Below are 27,980 nucleotides of genomic sequence, written 5' to 3' on the forward strand. Positions count from 1 at the left end.
GAAATGTCACTCACTTATTACTGGCTTTATTTTTAATACCTTGAACCGAAGTTACTTTAAATGAGATCACCAAAAAGACAGTGAGAGATTAAATATGGAAAGAAGGAAGCCATCTGAAAAAAATATAATAACTGATGGCAGCTGTCATAAATCTGGAGATTGATTATAGCTTGTATTTCATTAAGGTACATATGGTTTTCTAGTCCATTTGTTTAAAACACAAATAAATTACAGTACAATTAATTAATGTAAAGAGCCCTGCTGGTGCAGTTGTTAAAGTGCACTATTGCAGGCAAACTATCCCTATAGCATGGAGTTTGATCTTAACAAGGCTCAAGTCTGACTCAGCCTTTTCATCCTTCCGAGGTCGGCAAAACGAGGACCCAGATTGTGCAATATGCAAATAATGCTTCAATGTTGTAGACTGCTAATTGTTATTGCTAATTAATGAAAACTTCAATTAAAAACCAAAACTAATACAAAACATTGTCAGTAAAATCATACATTCAGAATGTTTGATTCTTCAGTTTGAAGAAAAAGAGAAACAAAGAAAGACCAGTTGCCCTTTGAAGAAGCACCTTTGGGACAACCATTATCTGGATGACTGAGAATATCCATAGACATTTATGACTGTGATGTATTTATCTTTTGATGAAAAAAATAAATGCTTCTGACAATCTCTGATTTCTTTGGAAAGGAAGGTATGATTTCACAAAAGCCATTTAGCAAATGGCCTATCTGTAAGGACCTGCCTCATTTAATTCTCCCAAGAAAGCAGAACTCTTGAAACTTGCATTGTCTTAACAGGAACTTTTATTGGAAGATATTGATAGCAGGAGAGTAAAGCAGTATAAGAGGATTTCCCGTGTGAACTATTACATTAAAAGAACCCTTTCAAAGCCCACCCCAAATGTCCAATTGGCCAGTTTGAATCGAACCAATCCATATGTGTTAAGTTGTTGTGGGAAGGTGCCATTCTCTAGGCTGTCAGGTTTCTCTGTGGCTTCTTCCCATCTGAGTGGAGATAAAGCAGATGCTGGAAGCACATTCCTTTCACACCCCAAGTAAGATATTTCAAAGAAGATAGAACAAAGCAAAGAAAGTAAATTGCAGAAGACTCATAGGTCATTCCCCCCTTTCCAAGCACAAACCTCCCCCACCAACAGAATGGCAGAAACTGAAAATGAAAGCATAAGAAAGAAATACACTGAGGGTCTGACACTATCCTTGAGTGAGCTAAGTGAAATTGGAAAATACCATATACATTCACATTTACATCACCTCTCTCTCCCTCTCTCTCTCTCTCTCTCTCTCTCTCTCTCTCTCTCTCTCTCTCTCTGTGTACACAATATATTGATATGTTGATCCTTTTTCAGGCAGTGAAATAACAAAATATCATGATATGTGGTATGAGAATACAGAATCTTTTGAAATGTTGGCAATTTCAAAATTTTTATTTTTTAATAAGGATTTTTAAAAAATATTTTGTTTTTATTTTAAATAGTTGAATGATTTTGTGCATTATTTTCTATTGGAGACACCATCATTGTTGATCATAAATATATGGGTTGGATCTAGACAATTAAAGTCATTATTCCCACTGAAATTAGATGGAAGAATTAGTCATAATTTACCATAAAACAATTTATTGCAATGGGAATAAATAAAGCCAGTGTTATTAGAAACCTTAGGTTTTTATATTCCAAACATTTTGCAGATGCAACATTACATAACAAGTCAACTCTTGATTAGGAGAAGAGAAACATATGAGTATGTTTAGTTCTCAGAAAATGCAAGTATCTGGCTGACCTTGACCTGGCTAGTAAGACTAGCTAATATTTGGATAGAAGACCATGGAATAACAAGCTATAAACCAAATTGGGAATGAATGAATATCACAGAATAAGGTAATGGCAAATCATCTGGAGACCAGCCTGACTTTAAGAACATCTTGTTTACTAATAAAATACTTTAAAAAGAGATTTCATTAAAATCATTGAATTTTCAGTTTAATATGTGTGACTATATTCTATGAGAACTGGATATTTTCATTTCAGTGCAAGATATTTCCAAATGTCATTGTTATAATAAATGGTCAGAAGGGTTTGGAATTACTTTAGTTTCTTCTTGAATTTAATTGTAGTTTTCCTAATTTGTCATTACTTCATAGATTCTTCTTGAATTTAATTACAGTTTTTCAAATTTGTCAAATAAAAGAAATTTGAACCTTACATTGGGAAGGGATGGGACAATATTGCCGTAAAAGGTAAAGGGAAAAAAGTAAGTAAAAGCCAGAATTATGTTATGGAATGAGGTCCAGGAAGCATAATGTAGTCTATCTTTTGTATTGTTTCCGGAAATGGAGGATTAGTCTTTGTTTTAATGTTGACTATAATAGGGCTACTGATCTTGACAATAGCATCTTGGTCTCTTAGACTATATGATCATTCTTGTGGAACTTGGACATTTAATAGAACTGTTAATTAAATGTGGCACAGCTGTTCTCTCCTTGGAAATTTTCATGTTCATCAAAATATCTTTAATTCATGGGCTGTTTTCTTAACTTAAAAAGCATGTGGGTGTGGTCTTTCAAACAATTGTGAATTCCTAACAGTTACATTATCTAACCAATATATATATTATTAATAAGAATATGATCTAATGCTTTGTAGAGGCCAACATATGCTATCTCAATGGCATTTCCCCAAATTCTAATCACTCTGTTAAAAAAGGAAAATAAGATTAGCCTGGCATGACTTGTTTGTGATGAACCCATGCTGTTGCTTATTAATTGTTGCAGTCCTATTAAAGTACTCACAAATATTTTAATTATACGTTTGAAGGCCTTGATTAGCATAGACAGCCACTGGTCCTGTTCTTTTCCTTTTTTGAAGATAGGGACATTTCTTATCCACCAATCTTCTGAGATATATCAATTTTCTAGAAATTCTCAAACCTTAAAATTAGTGTTTCTCCAATCACCTCTGCTAGTTCCAGGATATAATTTATTTGACTTTGGAGATCTGAATTCATTTAAATTTGCTTATTAATATTTTACTCTTGCTTTATATTACCAGTGGCAAAACAATAGCCAATCAGGAATTTGCTTCCCTTCTGAACAAAGACAGACATAATTCCCAACTTGCCAAACTGTGGGGTTTTTTTTTATTACGTAACTTGGAACCAATATATTAAGCTTTTGTCACCCAAGTAATGACAAATTAGAAAATATTCTTCCAAAAGAGTCAAGATGTTTCTTACCACATTTGGGAGAACATAGATCTTGAAATAGAGAAAATAATAAAGATTGGGTTTTTGAAAAGAATGCGAATAAAGATGCCACTGTAATACAATTACCCAATTTTCATCTTTATAATTATGAAGAATTATAATTACTATTAAAGTCTTTTCCAGTTAACATAACCAGTGCTTCATTGAGAAGGGCTTTAACTTCCCTTCACCTGCAGACCATGCTCTCCGTATAGCCCAAAAGGAGATTATGTAAGCCCCCTGTTGAACAACATCTCTGTCCTTGTGGTATTGATCACAAGACATTATCTACTAGGTCCTTTACCACCCCAATTACAATGGGATCAGAGCCAAATTATTAATGGTAGATGAACTCAAGCACTCCAATCTTGAGAAATTAAACTATCTCTCTGCAAAATAAAATGGTTATTTATTGCTATTGTTGTTGCTGTTTCTCTGGAATAAAAAAATAGTTTATCTAATCATCATCTTACAGGCTTGTTTCTACAACATGTGAATGACTAATTTTTAAAAGATAACTTCAATATATTTTCTTCAGCTCAAGCACGTATACCTGAATAGTTTATTTCCCTTTACAAGCTGCCTGGCCTACAGCATCTAATTAGACGAGTGTCATCAGTATAATTGTTTTTCTGTCACTGCTGAATGTGTGTTATATAATTGTATTGATTAAATCCATGCTAAAAAAAGAAGGTAAAGGTAACTTGTTTTGAATAATACTATTGGCTATGTCACAGGAAATAAAATTAATAAATGTCAGAATTTTTGTTCCAGAAGAAAATAATTACCATACAGTAGATGCTGCTTGTTCTCACCAGGTGAATGACAGGTATTAAAATACTTATTCTTAAGGGGAGCAGAGATCTGGAGAACACCTAACATGGGAGACATGAAGTTACTCTGAAGATGGTACCCTCTAATAAATAAACAATTTGGAGCTGGGAGCAGTTGTATGAATATAGTATGAGCTAAACTTTCCTCTATATTTGTTGCCTTTTCTATGTTTTATCATTTTTTTATATTAAAGAAAATGTATGGTAAATGGAAAAATGGTTTTAATATTATATCTGGTTTGTTTGTGACTAACAACAATATACAGGGATCTTTCTTAATCCTACCAGGACATGGCCAGGAGTATTGAAGCTTTATAAATGTAAAAGATGTCACTTACCATTCCATGATAATTGTTCATTATAGTGAATATTTAAAACAGTAGTTATGGTAAGGAGTATCAGGACCCTAGATGTGCAGTGGAACTTCTTTTCCCTGGTGTAATAAACACAGGCAATGAAAAAAAAACCACTTTAGACATTTGCTCAAAATTTGTTTTATAAAGTCTTGCCTGAATAAATGCAACAGAGTCTGAGCCTTTAGGTGATTCTCTGTGAACAAAATCAACTTTTATCAACCCTGTAGTAAAAAAAGGTTTTCAGCACAGAAAATTTATGCTGTGTCATTCCAGACCCAATTATAGTATATTACTGCCTGAAGAAGAACAATTTGTGTTGAGAGAGGAGTGGGAGGGCATTCTTTCAGGCATATCGAACATAACTTTAAAAAAAAAATCTCTATAAACTAAAACATTATTTTTTTCTATCTTGAAATATATAAATTAGTAGCAAAATAAGAAAAGCTTGCCTGGTTTGAAAAACATCTTTCCCCCAACTTTACTGAAGAAATCAGATGGACTAAATATAAATTGAGATATTCAGCCAAATATCAGTGCCTGTCATTTGTCAGACAAACTCTGATGCCATCTTCAGATTGCAGACAGTAGTTTAATACTTTTGTGTGTGTATTTGCTTTCAAGTCTTCTTTGACTCTTTGTGATTAACTGGACAAGTCCATACAGGGATTTTTTTTTAAGGAGTGGCAACTTTTTGGGAAATGGCTTGACTTCTTCTGAGAGCTGGAAGAGAATGATAATACAAAGCCACCAGTCTCAAAGCAGGTTATAGCATTTAGTTTTCTGGTTTCCAGCCTGGGACCTTAATAACAATACTAAATTGGCCCTTAGTTAATAAGGTCAGAAATCACTTAAAAAAAATTAAAGCATACCTGAGACAGAACTGCATTTGTATTGTTGTTTTCAGGCCAGTTGGTGAAGAAAAGAAAATGAAGCCCTGATCCTTCCTGTTGTGGTGTTTTGTTTTGTTTTTGTCCATGCTAGGTAAATTTTAGAAGGGAACTGAAATACTATGTTTCATGCCCTTAAATTCAAACAGTCAATTCTTGGAGACCAAAATGACTTGGCTCTGTCTTTACAATCTGTCCTAGATTTGATATAACCCGATAAAATGCCACAGAAATGGTATTTTCGTGATGGGCAAACATACTTTGTTTTTCATTTGTAGCCCTTTCTAATGTGGGGGTTCTTTCTTGCTTCTACAAGCTATTGTTATATGTTATTTAAGAAAGTCGGTATAACAGTCTTAAAATGCCTTTGTGAGCGCTCAATATAATTTACTTTTCCCAATTAGGTAAAACTTTTGCAATAGAGAGAGATAACTAAACTGAAAATGTATCATGTGAAAAAAGATTCTAAGCAGTTGCACTTTTTTCACATTGTTCATTCTCTTTGAATTGTGTTTATCCTCTTATACAGTACTGTCCATCTGGAAAGCTTTTGGGTCACATATGAAAAGGACAGAGAATACATCAGACTAGTTAAGAGAATAGAACAACACTGCCCAAGCATCTTCTCTGGGATGAAATAATTTGAAATGTATTAGATGGCACGTGATGGAAAATAGAATAAAAACTACATCCAAAATGAGGAGTTCTAGAAAAGCAGGGTTACCATAGTAACCAGGTGGTTACTAAAAGAACTAGACATGTTAATGCAATATTGCCTTCATGGTTTTGTCATTTTAAGTATCTTCTCTGCTAAAGACAAAATGATGTAATCTGACCTGAAGTCATAATTTTGATAAGTCAAAACAAGGACTTGTCCTTATCTCAGATCCCCATTGAAATGGAATGACCATTTACCCCCCACTCCCAACTATTTATTCCAATAGAATGAAAAATAAATTGTTCTCATTCTTTTCCTCCTAGTTCTTATGGTGGTGTATGAGTTTTTGTACCCTTTTTTAATTCTGGGCACACTGAAGAATCCATGTGAGTGAGGAATCCATATAACCCTAACCCCGGGGGTAGTAACCTTGGCTCTTTTATGACTCGTGGACTTCAACTCCCAGAATTCCTGAGTTGAAGTCCACAAGAGCCAAGGTTTCCTACCCCTGGCCTAACCCTAATTCCCCAGCAGTCTGTAGCTTCTCTAGTTTCTTGCAGTTTAATAAATCCAGAGACAAGATACCATACATTCCCAGAAAGCCATTTTTCAGGCAGATGAACATAGGCATTCAGGTAGACAGATGAATAGCAGAAAATGGTGTACCTGAAAAAAACAACACTACTTCTTGCTATGTTGTAACATGTACATGAATGGAAAAAGTAATAACCAACAAAACAAATTCTAAAGAAATTTGCAAGCAAACTGAGAACAAGGTAAAAAAAAATATAGCACACACTCTTTTAAAGAATAGAGATTTTCATAAATACTATTTATTTTGATAATGAAAGGTAAATAAAATAAAAGGCATTGGAATTTTAATTAATTACTGTGACAATCAGATAACTGTTCATCAAATATATCAAATACTAATAATAAATGAAATAATAAATAAATGGTTTATTATTCATTCATAAATCTGACAATAAAAAATAATGCAGGTTTCTGCCTTTTAAATTATATATAGGTTATATTGAATATTACAGTTTTTACATGCACTGTAAATCTAAGTTCTGTCAAACTGTGAAACAACTTGTCATTTGGGAAAAAATATTTTTGTTGTTTTTCTCAGAAAATGTACCAAGGCATTTTTTTTGTTTATTGCAGCAAAACATGAATGTATGCAATAGATTTTGTCCACTTCTCCCTCCATTCATTCGTCTTGCGAGATCAGTAAATCAGCTAATGCCTGAACATTAGCTTTGTTAGCTTTCCATATATTTTTGGAAGGATACTCCAGAACAATCCTAAACTCCTTCTGTCCAGCATAGCCAAATTGTCCAGCCTTCTTTTTAAAACAAAATAGCTAGTTTTTGACTTTTCTTCTCTAAAAGTTCTATCCTCTCCTTAAGTTATTTAATTTCTTCTGGACTCTTGTCCAGTCTTTTATCCATTTTTCTCCAAAATCTCAAACTTAACTTCTACAGATTGTGTTGGTGTTTTACCCCAGTCATCAAACATCACCTTCATAAGAGACAAAGAAAACTCCCAATCATCTCCAGAATATAAGTGAACTAATACATTGTGCGGATATATGACTAATCATAATGTTAAACAACCTATTAAACTGAACACAATGGTTTTTCATGATACACTAAACCAAAATCAGGCAGACTGTTCACTCACATTATATGAATCAGCTTGTTGAAAAGCTTCAACATTTCCTTAATTCTGTCTTTGAGTAATTAACATCAGACAGATATTAGGATTGCTATATACTTGCAATACACCTGGTTAATATTTATGAATAGTGTTTTTCCTATTTGGGCAGGTGAAGGCTTATGCTGAATGGGGCCTGATTTCTAAACTCTTCAGTTCACAAATGCTAATGGGAATGCTATACTGAATAATCTTTCAGTGTTGTTGTAGTCTTTATTGTTGTAAAAGATTAAGGGCCTTTCCTCACCACTAATAGAGAGTGCTTCTCATCTATCTTTGAGTTGGCAGAAACTGTGCCACCATGCATTTATATAATCCCCACTGCCAATCCACATTCTGCCTTTATTCCCTTTTTCCTCAAACGTATCACACACCAAGCTTGTCTTTCTTCAAAGTCATAGCTGACAAAGCTTAACAGAGTTTGCATACCTTGAAGCCATCCTTGGTGGCTGTCCAAATAACAGGAAATTGTCATGGTTCCGACTAATGAAACACTCCAAAGAACTTCCAGGCATTTTATCCTGACAAAATGTCGGCACAGGCATGATGAAAGGTATGCTAAGATCTGAAATTCCCACCCACTGAGCAGTTATTTTTGCTAGCAGTCCCCTCCCTATTTTGCTGTCATGATTTGCATTCTCCAATTAGTTTGAAGGGCAAAGGTTCCCCTCCTTTCCCTTTTGCGGGCTTTTCCCTCCTCCCTCCTTCTCCTCTGCATTAACTCTAAAAATACCAGACAGTTCTGCATATTTTGTCAAAGCAAGAATATTTGATATTAGAAGTGTTGACATCCGGCCCCCCTTACAAAAAGGACAGATCCTGTAATGTAAAGAAAAGCATATGTTAATGACTAGTTTTTGGTTTGTTGGGGTATTTCGCATGAAACCTTTTGACGAGCCTGTCAGCTTTTACTTCACTGGATTTCACCCAGGTGGCTTCAGACAATGGGTATCCCTTCCATTGTACTAGGTACTACAATTTCCTTTTAAAGATTCTAGAGTCAAGAATACATTTCACTTCATAGTGGGTCTGTCCCACAACTAGGAGGGACCCAGGTGCCTTCTTCGGGGGAGGTCTTAAAGTGGAGCCCCGATAAGGTTTCAACAAGTTGCAATGGAAGACTGGGTGAATTCTCCCTAAAAGTCTAGGGAGTTTTAGTTCAATGGTGACCGGATTGATGATCCTTACTATGGGGAAAGGCCCCAAGAATTTTGGTCTCAATTTCTTGCTGGGCAATTTGAGGCGTAAATATTTAGTTGACAAATAAACCTTTTCCCCAGCTTGGAATGTTCTTTGGGGAGCCCTCTTTCTATCTGCCTGCTTTTTATAGGTTTCAAAAGTCTTTTTTAAAGCAGTTTTTTGTGTTTCTCCAAACTTCTTCACACCCCCTCACCCATTGGTCGCTCTTTTTGTGTGGCCACTCTGAAAGGCATGTAGCCAGTGCTGCTGTGCACAGAATTATTGTACGCCACCTCCATGAAAGGGAGAGGTCGATCCAGTTCATCTGTTGGTAAGAAACGTAGCATCTAAGATATTGTTCCACCATTTTGTTAGCGGATTCGACAACCCCATTGGTGGCTGGATGAAAAGCAGATGATAGACCTTGAGATGATCCAATTTTTTCATTGTGGCACATACAGTACAACTTTTTACATAGTTTTCCACATCCCTTTCCAGCCCTGGCCACCAAAATTGCCGGTGGGTGAGGTGTAGGGTTTTCAAATATCCAAAGTATCCAGCCTGTTTTACATCATGGCTGTGTTTGAGAGCATTAAGATGGAGGGCTTCTGGCAAATATAGTTTCCCCCTTTTGTAACCCAAGCCATCCCTGCACGTTAAGGAGGTTTGATTATCTTTGAACCATTGATCGGTGAGGAGCTCTCATTTTATTTTCTTTACCCCAGGGTCATCAGGATTGGGGAATTTGTGAGGCATAAGTTGAGCAGTAGTTTGTGGATTGGGGATAATTGCCTCGTTAACCTCCTCCCATTCACTTTTGTATTGGGGTAACTGGGATAACGCATCCGCTAGGAAGTTCTTTCCTCCTGGTATGTACTTTAGAGTGAAGTTGAAGTGGTTAAAGTACTGTGCCCTCTGCACTTGCTTTGGGGACAATTTGCGGGGAGTTTTCAGTGCTTCTAGATTTTTGTGATCTGTCCATACTTCAAATGGCACCTTGCTCCCTTCTAGATAGTGTTGCCAGTTTAATAGCGCCCACCTAATCGTGAAGGCCTCTTTCTCCCACCAGATAAACGGCTTGCATTTGTCTAACCAGGCTAGCCCTAGGATCACTGCCTCAGTCATTTTTGGAGCCACCAGGAAGTGAATAAACTCCCAGTGTGCACCTATTTCTAGGCGTAAGGGCTCGGTTAATTGTGTAATAAAGTCCCTCCCATCAGGTAGCCATCGGCTTGTTCGAACCTCACAGGTTTGGAAAGCTGTTTTGCCCATATGCCCATTTTCATGGCAAACAGCAGACTAATAATGCAGCGGGTGCATCCAGAATCAATTAGCACGTTTAAGTTCATTTGTGCCCCAGACCTAGGGATTATAAGTTTGGCGGCCATTGAAAAAGGCGGGATTTGTCGACTCACCATCGGGTCATTCTCTCCTTCATTGTTGCTGTTAAAGGAGGGTAGAGCAGCGGTGGGTCCACCCGGAGCCTCAGCGTTCTTCTGCGTGGGGGGGTATAATCTGGGCAACAGGTTCCTGCGTGACCCAGTTGGATTCCTCTCTCATTAGCCTTTGGGCAGGTTTCCTTCTTGCCACTGGTTCCGATCTGCTCTGCAGTCGGGGGTAGGGGACTGGACAGTTTGCTGCTCGATGTCCCTTGTGTCCGCATTGGAAACACTTAATTGACGGGCCTGCAGGTGGCCTGGTCTCTCAGCCATCGCAGTAGAGGGTTTTGTAGGGGTGATTATTGTTCAGGTTGCTCTGGTTGCTGCTCAGATTCAGGTGGGGAAGGCTTCTTATAGCGGGCGAGCTGAATGTCTAGCTTCACCACTGCCTGGTACCATTCTCGCAGCTGATCAGGTACTGTTTGATAGATGCAGGCCTGAGAGAGGTGATCGTCTAATCCCTCAATGAAGTGATGGATTAGGGACTGCTCTGGCCACCCCTCTATTTGACCTGCTATCTTGCGAATCTCTCACATGTACTCCAGGACAGACCTGGCAGCTTGTTTTATTTTGCAGATTTGTTCTCCTGCTTTAAGAGCAATAGATGGGTCCTCAAATCTTTCTCTCAGCCCTAGGAGGAAAAGGTGGGGGGTCCTCCAATTCAGGGGCTTGCTCATGGTATAGATTGTTCAGCCATTCGGATGCTTCTCCCTCTAGACTGGACGCAAACACATCCACTATGGCCCCTGGGTCTGGGTAGAGATAGGCCCAGCAATTCAAATGAGAATGCACTTGGTTGAGGAAAAAAACCAGCTTCTCTGGGTCCCCATCGAAGGTTGCTCTGAAAAGTGGTGCAATCATAGGCTGTTGCTGCTTCCCCCCCCCCGGCTGCAGATTTATCCCCAGAGGTTGCACATTTGGGGCTGTGGCCAATCTCCCTACTTTAGTTGGTCTCCCATCAGCTGCTGATCTCCTAGCTTCTGCACCACCCCAAGCTGTTGCAAGGCCTCTATTAGCTGTGGTATGCTCAACTGCTGCTGATCATCTACTTGTGGGGGGTGCCAATCTGCCCATTGCTGCAGAGGCCTCAGTCTGGGATTCCCTCTGTCTTCAGGACTGCAGATCCTGGCCAGGGGAATCAGGGTCTGATCTATGAGGGAGGGGCTATAGGCTTCTCTCTGCAGGAATGGATTTCTGCTTTTCACATCTGGGGTTTGAAATCTTTCCAGTGACTCACTCAAAGCTTGAGTAGCAGGCCATTTGTTAGCTCTGTACCATTCTGCTTTTGAAGTCTTTCCTCCCATCTGGGAGATCTGCCAGAATTCATCTTCCCACAGCATGCTGTCTGTTGTTTCCTCCTCTGGGTTATCAGCCACTGCTGGGTCTTGAAGCAAACTCACTTGTTTCATGATAGATTTTTCTTCCCTGAATCTTTACCAGCTCCTCTCAGGCCTAGAGACAGCGGATGGAGTTCAGGACCCAGGTCGATTGAAAAGAATTGGATATCTTAGCATATTGTCATGGTTCCGACTAACGAAACACTTCAAAGAACTTCCAGGCATTTTATCCTAACAAAGTCTTTTTTATTTATGTGCCAAAATGTCGGCACAGGCATGATGAAAGGAATACTAAGATCTGAAATTCCCACCCACCGAGCAGTTATTTTTGCTAGCATTCCCCTCCCTATTTTGCTGTCATGATTTACATTCTCCAATTAGTTCAAAGGGCAAAGGTTCCCTTCCTTTCCCTTTTGCAGGCTATTCCCTCCTCCCTCCTTCTCCTCTGCATTAACTCTAAAAGTACCAGACAGTTCTGCATATTTTGTCAAAGCAAGAATGTTCAATATTTGCAGCATTGACAATAATAATAATAATAATAATAATAATAATAATAAACAATATACTACAAGGAGGAGAAATTGAAAAGTGGCTAACAACTGGGAAAACCTACCTAATAATGAAAAATCCAGCAAAAGGGGCAATACCAGGCAACTACAGGCCAAATACCTGCTTACCAACAACTTTCAAATTATTAACTGGTGTGATAGCTGATGCAGTACAACAGCATCTAGTTGAAAACAATCTCTTTCCACCTGAGCAAAAAGGAAACCGCCCCAATAGCAAAGGAACAAAAGATCAACTCCTAATAGACAAAATGATCTTGGAAAACTGCAAGAAAAGGAAGACCAACCTGAATGTGGCATGGATTGACTACAAAAAGGCATTTGACTCTCTGCCACAAGACTGGATAATCAAGTGCCTAGAAATAACAGGAGTCAGTAGAAACATCACAAAATTTGTGCAAAGATCGATGGCACAATGGAAGACACAGTTGCAGATCAATGGTGAGAGACTGGGAGAGGTTAATATCAAGAGAGGACTATTTCAAGGAGATTCATTGTCACCATTACTATTTGTTATTGCACTGTTTCCTCTGTCAACAATACTGAATAACTCAGGACATGGCTATCAAACATCAAAAACATCTACCACACTATTCCATCTCCTTTACATGGATGATCTGAAGCTGTATGGAAAAACATCATCTGAAATAGAATCGCTGCTCAACACTGTCCATATATATAGCCAAGATATTGTTATGGAGTTTGGCTTGGACAAATGTGCCACACTTACTATCAAACAAGGAAAAGTAGTGAAAACTGAAGGAATCAAGATGCCCCACGAAAATAACATTAAGAGTCTTGATAAGGAAGAGTACTACAAATACTTGGGTATCCTTCAAGCTGACAACATCAAGCACACTGAAGTCAAGAAAAAGATTAGAGGTGAATACATCAAGAGAGTGAAGAAGATCTTAAAGTCCAAACTCAATGGAAGAAATACCATAAAGGCAATCAACACCTGGGCAATTCCAGTCATTAGGTACACAGCTGGAATAGTGGACTGGACTCAAGCAGAACTAAAAGCAATGGATAGGAAGAGCAGAAAAATAATGACAATGAACCATGCCCTTCATCCACGCAGTGACATTGACAGACTTTATCTACTAAGGCAAATAGGTGGGCGTGGAATGCTTCAAGTACATCAGATGGTTGAAGAAGAAAAAATGGCTTTGGAAGAATATCTGAAGAACAATGATGAAGATGCACTGAAATTAGTATATCAGGAAGGCTTACTAACTACTGGAGAGACCAAACTGGACTACAAGAAAGACAAAATGAAGAACAGAATAGAGGCATGGGAAGACAAAGCACTACATGGCCAATACATTAAAAAAATAGCTGGGAAAGCAGATAATAACAAGACATGGCAATGGCTAAGAGCAGGAAAATTGAAGAAAGAGACCGAGGGACTAATTCTGGCTGCACAAGACCAAGCCTTAAGGACAAATGCATATAAAGTCAAAATTGAGAAGACAGCAACAGACAGTAAGTGCCGCCTATGCAAAGAAGCTGAAGAAACAGTGGACCACCTGGTAAGCTGTTGCAAGAACATTGCACAGACTGACTACAAGCAGTGGCATGACAAAGTAGCAACAATGGTGCATTGGAAGATCTGCAAAAAATATCATTTGCCTGTAAGCAAAAACTGGTGGGATCATAAAATAGAGAAAGTCATAGAAAATGATAAAATTAACTGCTCTGGGACTTCAGAATTCAAACAGACAAGCACCTGCAACATAACACCCCAGACTTAACAATTGTCGATAAGAAAGACAAAAAAGTCTGGATAGTGGACGTGGCAGTGCCTGGAGATAGCAGAATAGAAGAGAAAGAACTGGAGAAGATAACAAAATACAAAGACGTACAAATAGAAATAGAAAGACTGTGGCAAAAGCAAGCAAGGGTAGTACCAATAGTCATAGGCTCCTTGGGTGCAATCCCAAAACAACTGGAACACCACTTGAACACCATTGGCATTGACAAATTCGCCGTTAGTCAATTGCAAAAGGCGGCCTTACTAGGAACTGCTTCCATCCTGCGACGATATCTGTAATACCATCAAACATCCACATCTGCCTATCCCAGGTCCTGGGTAAGGACTCGATAGGTAGACAAAATGCCAAATCCAGTCTGAACATCTGGCTGACTGGGCGATGATCAATAATAAATAAAGTTGGAAGGGAGCTTGGAGGTCATCTAGTCCAACACCCTACTCAGGCAGGAAACCTGATACCATTTTGGACAAATGGCTGTCCAGTCTCTTCTTAAAAAGTTCCAGTATTGGAGCATTCACCGCTTTTGGAGGCAGGTTGTTCCACTGTTTAATTGTTCTAACTGTCAGGAAGTTTCTCCTTAGTTCTAGGTTGTTTCTCTCCTTGATTAGTTTCCATCCGTTGCGTCCAAGGATAACTTAAGATTTCTTCACCTGTGGGTTGGGAATGAGATGAAAACATCATGGGGACAAAGGAAAATGATTGTAGCCAGGAGATACATGTGTCATAGTTAGATACAAGGGATTATGGTCTGCGAGGCCACCCTATTGAAAAGTGATACATTGCCCAGTCTTTTACATTCACCATTCTTAGAATTCTGTATATCTTAAAACAACAAACCTTAGCTGAAAATCAATTTTGTATGCATAAGATATCAACCAAAGAGAAAAACAGATCTAAAAGCTAAATATTAATCAAATGAATGTTAAAACATGGGATTCATATCTCCTCTATCATGTTAATTTTATCCTCCAATTTTTTTTGATGGGGCAGGAGAATAATTTGCTGCAAATTAATAGATTTTCAGTCGGAAAAATAAAGCTTTCATTTTGTTTCTACTCTATGTTCAAGTGTCACTAAGCGGAATATCTTTCGAAGAAATGGCATTTTTACAAGAAGCAGAATAGTTGAGTCTGAATACAGTATTTTATTATGTTGTATCATACTGATTGATGTAATATTTACTGAGAAGTTATCTCCTTATGAAAAAAATGCAGCAGCATCACACTGTACTAACCGTTCAAAACCCCGCCCGCCCACATGATAATTCTGCTATAGTAGTTTTTTATTTTATTTTTATTGGCTGTTTCATCTGCTATCACATCGATATTGAGAATTATCACTAAAAGTGAAATGAATCACATGGTGCAGCAAGACATAAAAGTTGACTATTTATGCTTCAAAGAGGGCTTTCATTAAATAAGCAAAGAAAAATGTGCATAGGTAATTATTACCAAGTTTATATCATTTTTTTTAAAAAGATGATTACTTGAAAAACTCATTAATGACACTACTTGTGTCAAGATTCTGAAGGGTTATTGCTGGGCACAGAAACTATCAGTTCTATACAGAAATTTTCCTTTTATGAAAAAAAAAATAATCTTGGCAATCTGGCATTTCTAGGAAAGCAATGGTGAACTAAAGACCAGAGCAGTAAAAGGAGACAGTGAATGAACTGGCTCCTTGAAGTCCTCTCTGGATGAAATAGGATCCATGAACACAAGCTGGCCATTAGATGACATGAGCAATGCTCACAAGTAGGGGTCCATTTGGCCAGCAACAATCACACGTTTGACCTTGCTGGGGCGGAGGCCATCGCCCAGGATGTCTCCAAGGGTGGCCGGTTACTGAAGGAGGCTTGGCTGTCGGATGAACATTCAATTAATCGCCACATAGAGTTACTGCCTGCTTATCAGGCACTAAGGAAGTGCAAACAACAATGTAACAACCCATAACGAGTGCAACGGGTGCAGCCTATGCAAGACCAGAACCGCTGTCTCATGCAACAGCAAAGAAATATGACCGGCAAAGGGCAGAAATCCCCAACACAATTCGTACAGGAGTCAATGATGGGAGGTGGGGTGCCATACTCACAAGGGGTGGCCACAAGACAGGAGGCACTGGGAGATCATCCTATAGCAAGGTGTACCCAGATACATCCAAAATGGGCAAAGAGAGTGACAATAAGAGAGGCGGTGATCCCTGAACCTACAAATATACAGAAGGATGCAAGACTATTAGGAGTAATACGGTCAACTGGGGTGGGTGATGCGTTCTATGAGCAGAGCGCACAAACTGCCAGTCTTATGAGCAGGGTTTCAAACCTCCGGCATTCCACTCTGACGACGTTGGCAGTTAGCCGATGAAAGCTAAGTTTATTAAACAGTTGTCTTTATTTATCCCAGTGTTGACTACTTTTCTCAACACACACACACACACACACACACACACACACACACGGGTGTTTGTATGTAGGTCTTTGGTTGTTTGGGTTTTCTCCCGCGTAAAATTGGAAGTGTCTTGCCGACGTTTCGACGAAGTCCCATTCGTCATCTTCAGGCTGGTGTTTTCAGCTTCGTGCTTTGAGCAGCAATGTGTGGTCTTAGCTGTGTCTTCCTTTTAACTGCCAGTGGGGGTATGAACTGATTGGGTGGGAGCTTGGCTGTGTTCTGATTGGGTGGAGGTGTGTTCTGAATGGTTAGGGGCTTGGCTGTGCTCTGATTGGCTGGGGGAGTGTTCTGTTTGGTTGTGCTCAGGTTAGTCTAAGTTGCAGAGGGGTTTGAAATTTTGGGCTGCCTTGCTATTTTTTGGCTTCGCGTTCATGGTCGTGCTTCCTCTTCATGGAGGGTGTCAGTTTGCTTCATGTATGGATTGGAGGGGTTTAAAGTGGCTAATGATGCAGCTGTGGTCTGGCTTCTGGTTTGTGGTCGTGCCTCGTCATCGGTGTGGCTTTGGCTTTGTTTTTTGCGTGGATGTGTGGTGGTGACCTCCTGTGTGGTTTTTGTGAGTGTGGGTCTGGTATCATTTTTTGTGTTAGGGAGTCGTTTGTCAATAAGGGTGGGTTTCCAAATGGCTGCTAGGCGGAGGTATCATCTCGCTTGTTCATGCTGTGTGGGCGTTTTTCTATCTTGATGGCTTCTCTGATTATTCTGTTATTAAAATATAAGAAGCCAGACCCTCACAGCCACACATGAAACAAACAGTGCATAACATCTCAGATAGGATCCTCACCAAAGCCGAAACCAATGTCCTTTCCAAAGGATTCAACTTTGCAGTCGCTCGCAAACACATCCCCACTGAAACCATTATATGTGGAGTTGAAACCAGCCTGACCAAAATCAACCCCGACGACGCTCACAGAATCAGACTCGAAATCACCAACATCCTCTGCACCAGCAAGCCACCCAAAAGCAACTTACCCAAAGAGGAACAGACAGCACTATGTAACCTGAAAGAAGACACCAGCATAATAATCCTACCAGCAGACAAGGGCAACGCCATGGTGGTTATGAACACATCTGACTACCAAACCAAATTAACCAACCTACTCCAAGACTCCACATACAAACCCCTAAATACAGATCCCACCACCTACCTGAAAAAACCACCAGAACCAAGATAAAAGCCTCCCCCATTAGCGAAGAGATCCAGCAAAGAATCATTCCCAGAAAGAAATCATCCAGATGCCCCAAACTCTATGGTCTCCCCAAGATACACAAAGAAGGAACCCCACTCAGACCTATAGTCAGCTCCATAGGCTCTACAAAACCTAGCCAAATTTCTCGCCAAACAACTACAGCCCTATGCAGAATCCATCCCCTCACACGTAAAAAAACTCATTCCAGTTTATAGAGATCATAAAGAAACAAAACTTACAGCCCAGCGACCTACTAGTGAGCTTCGATGTCATATCCCTCTTCACCCAAGTGCCTATCAAAGAAGCCTTGACAGCTATCCAAAACAAATATAACCCCCCCAAACACATCTTAGATCTGACCAACCACTGCCTATCCAACACATACTTCATCTATAATGGACAAAAATACAAACAAACAGAAGGAGCACCCATGGGATCACCCCTCTCACCTGTCATTGCCAACCTCTACATGGAACACTTTGAAACCCAAGCTCTAGAAAAATCGGATCACAAACCCAAACTCTGGCTCAGATACGTAGACGACACCTTCATAATCTGGCCACATGGGAAAGAAAAACTGGACAACTTCCTCACACACCTCAACAGCCTACACCCCAAAATACAGTTCACCATGGAAACAGAAGCTAACAATCAACTTCCCTTCCTGGATGTCTTAGTCTATAAGAAATCCAATGGCTCCCTAGGACACACCATCTACCAGAAGAAAACACACAGAAACCGCTATCTGCACGCTCTCTCACACCACCACTCAGCACAGATCAACTCTGTAGCCAAGACACTCATCTCCAGAACAAAACGCTTAGCTGACGAACAACACCTAAAACCCGAACTACACACTCTCACCAATGTACTAACATCCAATGGATTCCATAGAAATAAGATTACAAACCTAATCCAAAAAGAAACCCCCACTAAAATCCAAGACAAAGAACAAGAAAACGGCAAAGCCCTCCTCCCATACATAAAAGGCACCACAGACAGAATCAGTAAGATCCTCCATAAACACAACATCAAAACAGCATTCTGCACAAACAGAAAAATATCCACCATCCTTAGAAACCCCAAAGATAAAATTGAATTAGAAAATCAAGGAGTATACGAAATCCCATGCACCACTTGTTCCACCACATACATCGGACAAACCAACAGAAGAATAAGTGCACGCATTGAAGAACATAAGAACTCAGTCAAAAAAGAGGAACCAACATCTTCCCTGGTCCAACACCTTAAAGCCACAGGACATGAAATTGACTTTTAAAATACCAGAACCATTGCCAAAAGTGAATATTTTAATAACAGAACAATCAGAGAAGCCATCGAGATAGAAAAACACCCACACAGCATGAACAAGCGAGATGATACCTCCCGCCTACCAGCCATTTGGAAACCCACCCTTATTGACAAACGACTCCCTAACACAAAAAATGATACCAGACCCACACTCACAAAAACCACACAGGAGGTCACCACCACACATCCACGCAAAAAACAAACCCAAAGCCACACCGATGATGAGGCACGACCACAAACCAGAAGCCAGACCACAGCTGCATCATTAGCCACTTTAAACCCCTCCAATCCATACATGAAGCAAACTGACACCCTCCATGAAGAGGAAGCACGACCACGAAACGTGAAGCCAAAAAATAGCAAGGCAGCCCAAAATCTTAAACCCCTCTGCAACTCAGACTAACCTGAGCACAACCAAACAGAACACTCCCCCAGCCAATCAGAGCACAGAGCAGCACCAAGCCCCTAACCAATCAGAACACACCTCCACCCAATCAGAACACAGCCAAGCTCCCACCCAATCAGTTCATACCCCCACTGGCAGTTAAAAGGAAGAAACAGCTAAGACCACACATTGCTGCTCAAAGCACGAAGCTGAAAACACCAGCCTGAAGATGACGAATGGGACTTCGTCGAAACGTCGCCAAGACACTTCCAATTTTACGCGGGAGAAAACCCGAACAACCAAAGACCTACATACAAATACCCATGAAAACCTCAGAAAAATTATATATATATATATATATATATATATATATATATATATATATATATATATATATATATATAGGACTTTGGTTGTTCGGGTTTTCTCCCACGTAAAATTGGAAGTGTCTTGGCGACGTTTCGACGAAGTCCCATTCGTCATCTTCAGGCTGGTGCTTTCAGCCTGAGACCTACATACAAATACCCGCGAAAACCTCAGAAAACATATATATATATATATACACACACACACACACACACACACACACACACATACACACACAAACCAGAAGCCAGACCACAACTGCATCATTAACCACTTTAAACCCCTCCAATCCATACATGAAGTAAACTGGTACCCACCATGAAGATGAGGCACGACCACGAACACGAAGCCAAACAATAGCAATGCAGCTTACCATCTTACATCCCCCTGCAACTCAGACTAACCTGATCACAACAAAGCCCCCACCCAAACAGAACACTCCCCCATCCAATCAGAGCACAGCCAACCCCCCATCCAATCAGAACACAGCCAAGCTCTCACCCAATCAGTTCATACCCCCACTGGCAGTTAAAAGGAAGAAACAGCTATGATCACACATTGCTCCTAGAAGCACGAAGCCGAAAACACCAGCCTGAAGATGACGAATGAGACTTCGTCGAAACATCGCCAAGACACTTCCAATTTTACGCGGGAGAAAACCTGAATAACCAAAGACATACATACATACATACATACATACATACATATGTCTTTAATAATTTTGAATATTGGAATCCCAGGTATGGACATTTAAAGTCAATAAGATAAAAATAAAGTGCTCTGGGATGTAAGGTAAAAGGCTTTTTTAGATTAATTGCTGAGCTTTCGTTAGCAACCTGTTAACATCAGAGCAAAGGGCTAAATGAGAAGGGGGAGTATGTGCATAAATTTACATAACAGTTAAACAACGGTTGCAGTGAGGCATATGTACATAATGGGCTTAAGAAGCTCTTAAAGGCATAAAGCAGTCAGTCTCAAGACTATTTTCAAAAGTCGCGCCTATCAGCTGTTAAGTGCGAGGTTCTTAGGGCTTCGTGCTCAGTCTTGTGCTGGTTGGATTCCGTCCGTGAAGTGCAGCTTGGGGGTTCGTTTTGCTCCATCGTGTGCATTGGATCTGTAGGGAGAGAACGCAGATGCCCTCGTGGTGCTTGTGAATGATTTGCCTGTCCTTGCTTCTCCTTTTTAGGAAGCTGTGAAATCATCTCTGTTAAAGAAGCCAGCTTCTTGGATTGTATAGTTTCTTTGGTGTAGGGTTGCTGTGTGTGTGTGTTTCATTGGGTACAGTTATTTGGAATGTTTGTGTGTGGTCGTTTATTATGCTTATTAGTTGTGGATGGTTTTGTAGTGTTTGGGAATGGGGCTGCAATATTTTGTTCCATTGAATGTGATAAGTCATATTTCATTGCAGGGGGGAGTTTTGGTCTTGGTCTTAATATTCTGTTGTTACTTAGGTGTTGTGTGTGTATGTTTTGTTGTGTGTGAGTGTCTTGTGAGGTTGCAGGATTTGTGTTTTGGATGTTTGTGTCCTGGATGTTGTGGTCAGGGGGGTTGTTGTTTCTGTGTGTGAGAACATGGTGTGTTGGTTGTGTGAGTTGTCATGATTGTGTTAGAATAATACAGTGTATGAACAATTAGATGATACAACTCAACTGCCTTTTACTAAAAAAGTGGTTTCTTAATGTAGGTTAATTAGTGATCAATTAACTAGATCAGTAAATGGTATTATCTAATTTTCTTTAGACTGTTCCGTATTAATACTCATCTCTCAATAATCTTCCACTACTAAAAAAACCCAGGAAAACTAATAGTTAAAAATCTAGCCAAAGATATAAGCCTTGATATCTTCTTGTTACAGTATCAGGACTTGCTCAAGATTTATTTGGGATAACAACTGAACAGAATGCATCACAGTGGATTATAACATTTTTCAATCAGGAGTTATTGTTAGAAGATGTGATGAGATAAGATGCAATAAGAGTCCCTTTTGGAGAAAAAGGACATTATAATCTTATCAGGTGAGCCATCAGAGTGAATATTAAAAGTTTTGCTTTCAAGTTTAAGAAAGATAAAAATGAAAAGCAACTCAAAGTTTAATTTTAAGAATTAAAATATATGTTCGTCTCAAAAACAGTTAAGATGATAACCTTCCATTGTACTGCCAAATAATACACTAAATTATCAGGAAACTATCCTTATGAAGAAAGTCCAATTGCTACAATCCTATTGATAAATTGCCATTAAGCACTCTAATGATGACTTGCTGTCTAGTTTCTTCACCTTCATTCAGGGCATATTCACATTTTCTGCTTGGCTCATCACCAGTAGGGGCCATTGACACTTTCTGAGTGCAGGAATGGATGAATTAAAGAACAACCTATTCTCTGTTTATTTGATTACGGTAGCATCAGAGCAGTGATGAGACCCTAACACAGAAATGAAAAGATCTGTGTTAGTATGAGAAGGCTGAGGATGAGGTGTGAAAATATCTATGCATATCCATTCCCTAGCATCCAGTCAGAGCTGAAGAAGCTTCTTGGACAGAAATGAAACATCTTCAAAGAAAAAACAAGAATGTCCAGTTGCCGCTTGAAAAAACACCTTTGAGACAACCATGACTTGGATTACTGAGAATCTCCATAGATGTGGAAAGATCTGGGAAAGCCAAGTAATGTCAGGATCATGGAAAGGAAATTATCACTCAGAGGAAAAGATAGATACTGATAGATTAATCCATTCAAGAGCAACAAGCAAGATTGGAGTTCCTTTCACAGACGGGAAAAGCACAAAGTAAGGGAATAAGTGATCAGATTTTGTAGTGCCCACAAACCAAACTGAACTACCAATCCACTCCACTCAGTCTGAAAGTGGCTTCGGAATGAATGGGGAAGAAAGCAGCTTAGAGTGAAACCACCTTCAGTCAGACGGAAACAGGGAAGCATTTATTTTAAGTAACAGCAAGAATAACAGCAATAGATCTTCATACATGTACATGCTTGAAAATGGAAAAATTTGTTTTCCTGTTGAAGAAATTAGTCATTTTTATTGATTTGCAATTTTTGATTCCTGCTGTTGATTAAAGAAAACTATATTTGATGGAATTTATTAACTTAAAAACACTTTTGTTTTAAAATAGGCTATATCTCTCTGTGTTCGTTATATGATTTCAAGATTCCCATAACATGATAAGGAAACTGTGAGCTTTAGAATTAATGTTGAACTTGGGTCCAGTCTACTATGGAAAGCCTTGTCTTGATTCAACTGAACCTAATGCAATACTTTCCTTTGAAAATATTTCCTCATAGACATTGATCTTAAAATAGAGACATGATATTTTCAGAAATAAGGCTGAAATATCATTAGAATTCAGATTAGATAAATAATTGTATAACACAGTCCTGCAAATGTTTAGTGGTGTTTATTTCCAACTCCTAGTGCATCATTTCAGAAATGTTGTTTTAATAGAAACAAAGATGAAGATAGTCATGTAATTTCTCGTTTTGAATTTCTACACAGAAGGTATTCTTAATTTTAATTTAAAGTTAAATTTAAAGCTTAACGTTAGGTGATTCTTCCCATTTGGATTTATTGTTGTAAACACTGTTGAATAACTTCTATTGCTGACACTCTCTGGATTTAATAACTTCTGTATGATTCCATTCCTGAATGTACACTAAACTCTATAGATGTCAGGTAAAACAGACAAAGGAAAAGGAAAATAAATTTCTGCTGATGTAAGTCTTCTGGGCAATAAAGCCAAGATCAGGGAGGTCAAGGATAGAAAGTGGTTCCTCTGTCATTTAAGGGCCTTGTAAAATTTTTATATATTTGCTTTCTCTCTGTTAACATATAACCTTACAGAGTGCATTGTAGTAAATATTTCTCCTTAGTCACAATTTTACTATGGGGTAGTCAATACTCTTCTAAACTGTCCTGCAGGGCTGATATTTTTAGATGCTGAAAAAGCTTTTGATCAACTGAATTGGCATTTTATGTTAAGAGTAATGGAAGAGATGAATTTTGGTGAAAAGATAGTACAAGCCCTTATGGTAATATATCAAAAACAAACGGCACAACTTATTGTTAATGGAGGTCTGTCAGAGGTTTTTACAATAGAGAAAGGTACTAGGCAGGGATGTCCACTATCACCGTTGTTGTTTGTTTTAACATTGGAAATATTTTTGATCAAAATTCGAGAGTCGCAGGAAATTAAAGGAATAGAAGTTAACAAAAAAGAATACAAGTTAAGAGCTTTTGCGGATGACTTGGTGGTTACTTTGTCGCAACCTACTTATTCTGTAGTAAAGTTATTACAACTGATTCATTATTATGGTTTGGTCTCGGGTTTCAAGATTAATGTTAACAAGACTAAAATTCTACCTAAAAATATGACTAGTCAGGAGAAGCAGACTTTGGTTAATTTGACGGGTTTTGAAATTGTTAATAAGGTAAAATATTTGGGGGTGATGTTATCTGTTTCTAATGCAAAACTATTTAAAAATAACTACGAAAGGTTGTGGGTTAGGGTACAGAAAGACTTGAAGAATTGGGAGAAGTTGCAATTATCCCTCATGGGAAGAATTGCAGTGATAAAAATGAATATTCTACCCAAGTTTCTCTTTTTGTTTCAAATGTTACCGATTTTGAAGAATGAGATTAATCTAAGTGATTGGCAGAAAGGCCTTAATAAATTCATTTGGGCAGGGAAAAAGCCAAGGGTTAAGTTTAAAATTATGCAAGACTTCCGTGAGAGGGGTGGACTCAAGGTACCGAATCTGAAATTATACTATGATGCGGTGGTTCTAACACTAATTAGTGATTGGGTAAATTTGACAAATCCTGAGATACTCCATCTAGAGGGATGGGATTTACTTTTTGGGTGGCATGCCTATTTAATATTTAATAAAAAAATGGATTGGGTCTTTAAAGCTCATATTTTAAGAATTTCTTTACTTAGGACTTGGAGAAAATATTATAAAAGTGATTTTAAAGTACCATTATGGGCTATACCTTGGCATGCGATAGAAGGAATAAAAAGAGGTGCTAAAATGGATATGGTGTCTTATAGACAGCTACTTAGATGGGATGGACTAAACTGGCAGTTTAAATCACGGGAAGAGTTAGCACAAGAAAATATTATTTATTCTTGGTTCCAATATAGGCAACTAGTAAATAGATGGAAGGTGAATTGTAAGGTGGGTTTTCTTAGAGAAGATGAAAATTTTATTAAGCAAGTGAAGGATCAAAGACAAACCCACATTAAGAGGATTTATGGGGTTTTAGTTGAATTGGATTCAGAAACGGAACTAATTAAAGATTGTATGATCAGATGGGTGCAGAACTTTGGTGAGCCAGTTCCATTGGATACCTGGGAAACCATCTGGGTGAGAAATGTCAAATTTACACAAGCACAGAACTTAAGGGAGAATTTTTATAAAATGTTTTATAGATGGCACCTTGATCCACAAAAAATGTCTCTTATGTACCCTGACTTACAACCTAAATGTTGGAGATGTGGTTGTATGGACGCTACTTATTATCATATTTGGTGGTCGTGCAGAGAGATAAAAGCATTTTGGATTAAGATATGGTGGAATATCCAGAGAATTTTTAGAAGGAGGGTAAAATTTACTCCGCAATTATTTTTGTTGGGTATAGTTACTGATTGTGATACAAAGGAGGTTATATTGATGTTAAATTTGATTACAGCCGCAAGGCTGTTAGTAGGGCAATATTGGAAGAAGGAATCTTTGCCTACTTGCAGGAATGGTTTCTTAAAGTGTCTTATTTGGCGGAAATGGCAAAGATTTCGGCTTTTTTAAAGGAACAAACGCAAGAGAAATTTCTTGCTGTTTGGGATAAGTGGATAAAATTTATACAATTTAAACTGGATATAAAAAAATATTATATAGCCTTTTCATAATTTTTATTTTTATATATATACATATATATTTTAATGTTATATTTTCCTTTTTTTATAAACATAATTTTTTAATTGTTTTTTAATTAAGCCTATATTCTGCTCTGGGAAGCTCAGGGGGGGGAAGGGGGGTGTTTGGGTGGGGGTTGGGGAAGGGGGGTTTTGTTGTGTAATGTTTAATTTTTTCTTTGTATATGTTGTTTTTTGTTTTTGTATTGTTTTGTTCTTTTTGTAAAACTTATAAAACTTTTTAATAAAAAAAAAATACTCTTCTAAACTGCAGAAGGTGGCTATATAGAGAGTTCTGAGAGTAAAGAATTTGTCAATGATATGATATCCACTCTCTCCAGATGCCATTCTTCTGGTCCTGCTTCTTTCTTCTCATAAACTAAATCTGCTAGCCATGCCTGACCACACCTGTAAGTGGATCATAAGCTTTCTAACAGACAGGAAGCAGCAAGTGAAGCTAGGTAAAAATCACATCAGATACCCCCCCCCCAGGGCTGTGCGCTCTCTCCACTTCTCTTTTCTCTTTATATACCAATGACTGCATCTCAAAAGATCCCTCTGTTAAAGTACTGAAGTTTGCAGATGATACAGCTGTGATTGGCCTCATTCGAGATAACAATGAATCGGCATACAAACAGGAGGTTGAACAACTAGCCTTGTGGTGTGATGGAACAATCTTGAACTGAACACACTCAAAACTGTAGAAATGACAGTAGACTTTAGGAGAAACCCTACTATTTTACAACCTCTTACAATACTAGACAATCTAGTATCAACAGCAGAGACCTTCAAGTTTCTGGGTTCTATAATATCTGAAGATTTAAAATGGACACCTAACATCAAAAACATCATCAAAAAAGCACAACAAAGAATGTTCTTCCTGCACCAACTCAGAAAGCTCAGACTGCCCAAGGAGCTGCTGATACAGTTCCACAAAGGAATTATTGAGTCTGTCATTTGAACCTCTAAAACTGTCTGGTTTGGAACTGTAACCAAACAAGACAGACACAGAGTTCAACAAATAGTTAGAACTGCAGAAAAAAAAAATGCTACTAGCCTGCCTTCCATACTGCACGAGCAAGAAAGAGGGCTGTGAAAATATCTGCAGACCCCTCACATCCTGAACATAAACTGTATCAACTTCTTCCCTCAAGACAATGCCATAGGACATTGCATGCCAAAACAACCAGACACAAGGACAATTTTCCCCCCATCACTCTGCTTAACAACTAATTCCTACAACATTGTCAAAATACTTAGTAAAGCTGTATGACTATGATATTCCTCATTTTTCCTGTTACCTATCCTTCTCTTGTTATGACTATAACTTTGCTGCTTGTATCTTACAATTTATATTGTTTTTAGTATCCTAGTATGATTTAGTATCCTAGTATGCTTAACTAATATTCTGTGACTATCACTAAGTGTTGCATCTTATGATTTATGATGTTGTATTTTACGATTTATGATGAATGTATTTTTATGTTGTTTATAATCATGATTTATCATTATTACTTGTATGTACACTGAGAGCCTATGCACCGGAGACAAATTTCTTGTCTGTCCAACTACACTTGGACTACAATATAACAGGTACAATTCTTCATAGCCCTATTGATATTCACAATTTTACTGAGCTAATGGAATGGACAATGTGTTAATAATGCCTTTGACATGAAAACAGAAACACTCAATTATCAGTCAAAGAATGTATTTACAGATTTCCATATTCAAAGATTCCACATCCAAAGTTTCCAAATAGAGAATCCCCTAAAACAGATAGATATTAGCAATCTTTCCCTCCAGCACCACCAATGTTATTTTATTGCTACGTTTCTTATGTACTGCTCCCACTGCTAATCTGACCATTTGTTCTAGTCTGGTGATCAAATTTCAAGAACAAGAAATATGAGAGTTTGCAAACTATGTTACATGAAGTACCCAGCTTACATGCTAATTAAAAATGTAAAAATATAAAAACTGAAATTCATGATCCATTCAGTCACAAAATGTTGAATGTTACTGATTTAGCAGGTGAAATCCCTGAAGAAACTTTGAAGCAATTAGTTGTGAAAGACTACAAGAATGATTTATATCAGACTCTTTTCTTCCTGATATCTACCATTGATCCAGATTGCTACATTGATAAATTCAGGTTAAAAACTTAAAAACTTCTTTTTTATCTCCTCTAAATTTTAAACTAAATTATCCACAGTTTTATTATATAGGTTTATGTAATTTCAATCCATATGAAACTGGACTACATGTTACAATATAAAACCTGATAAAAAGAAACACGATTTTGCTTTGGAATAAACCATAAAAAGACATAAGATTGG

The sequence above is a fragment of the Crotalus tigris genome, unplaced genomic scaffold, assembly GCF_016545835.1.
Source record: "Crotalus tigris isolate CLP2741 ecotype Arizona unplaced genomic scaffold, ASM1654583v1 scf7180000024287.791202, whole genome shotgun sequence".
Taxonomy (NCBI): domain Eukaryota; kingdom Metazoa; phylum Chordata; class Lepidosauria; order Squamata; family Viperidae; genus Crotalus; species Crotalus tigris.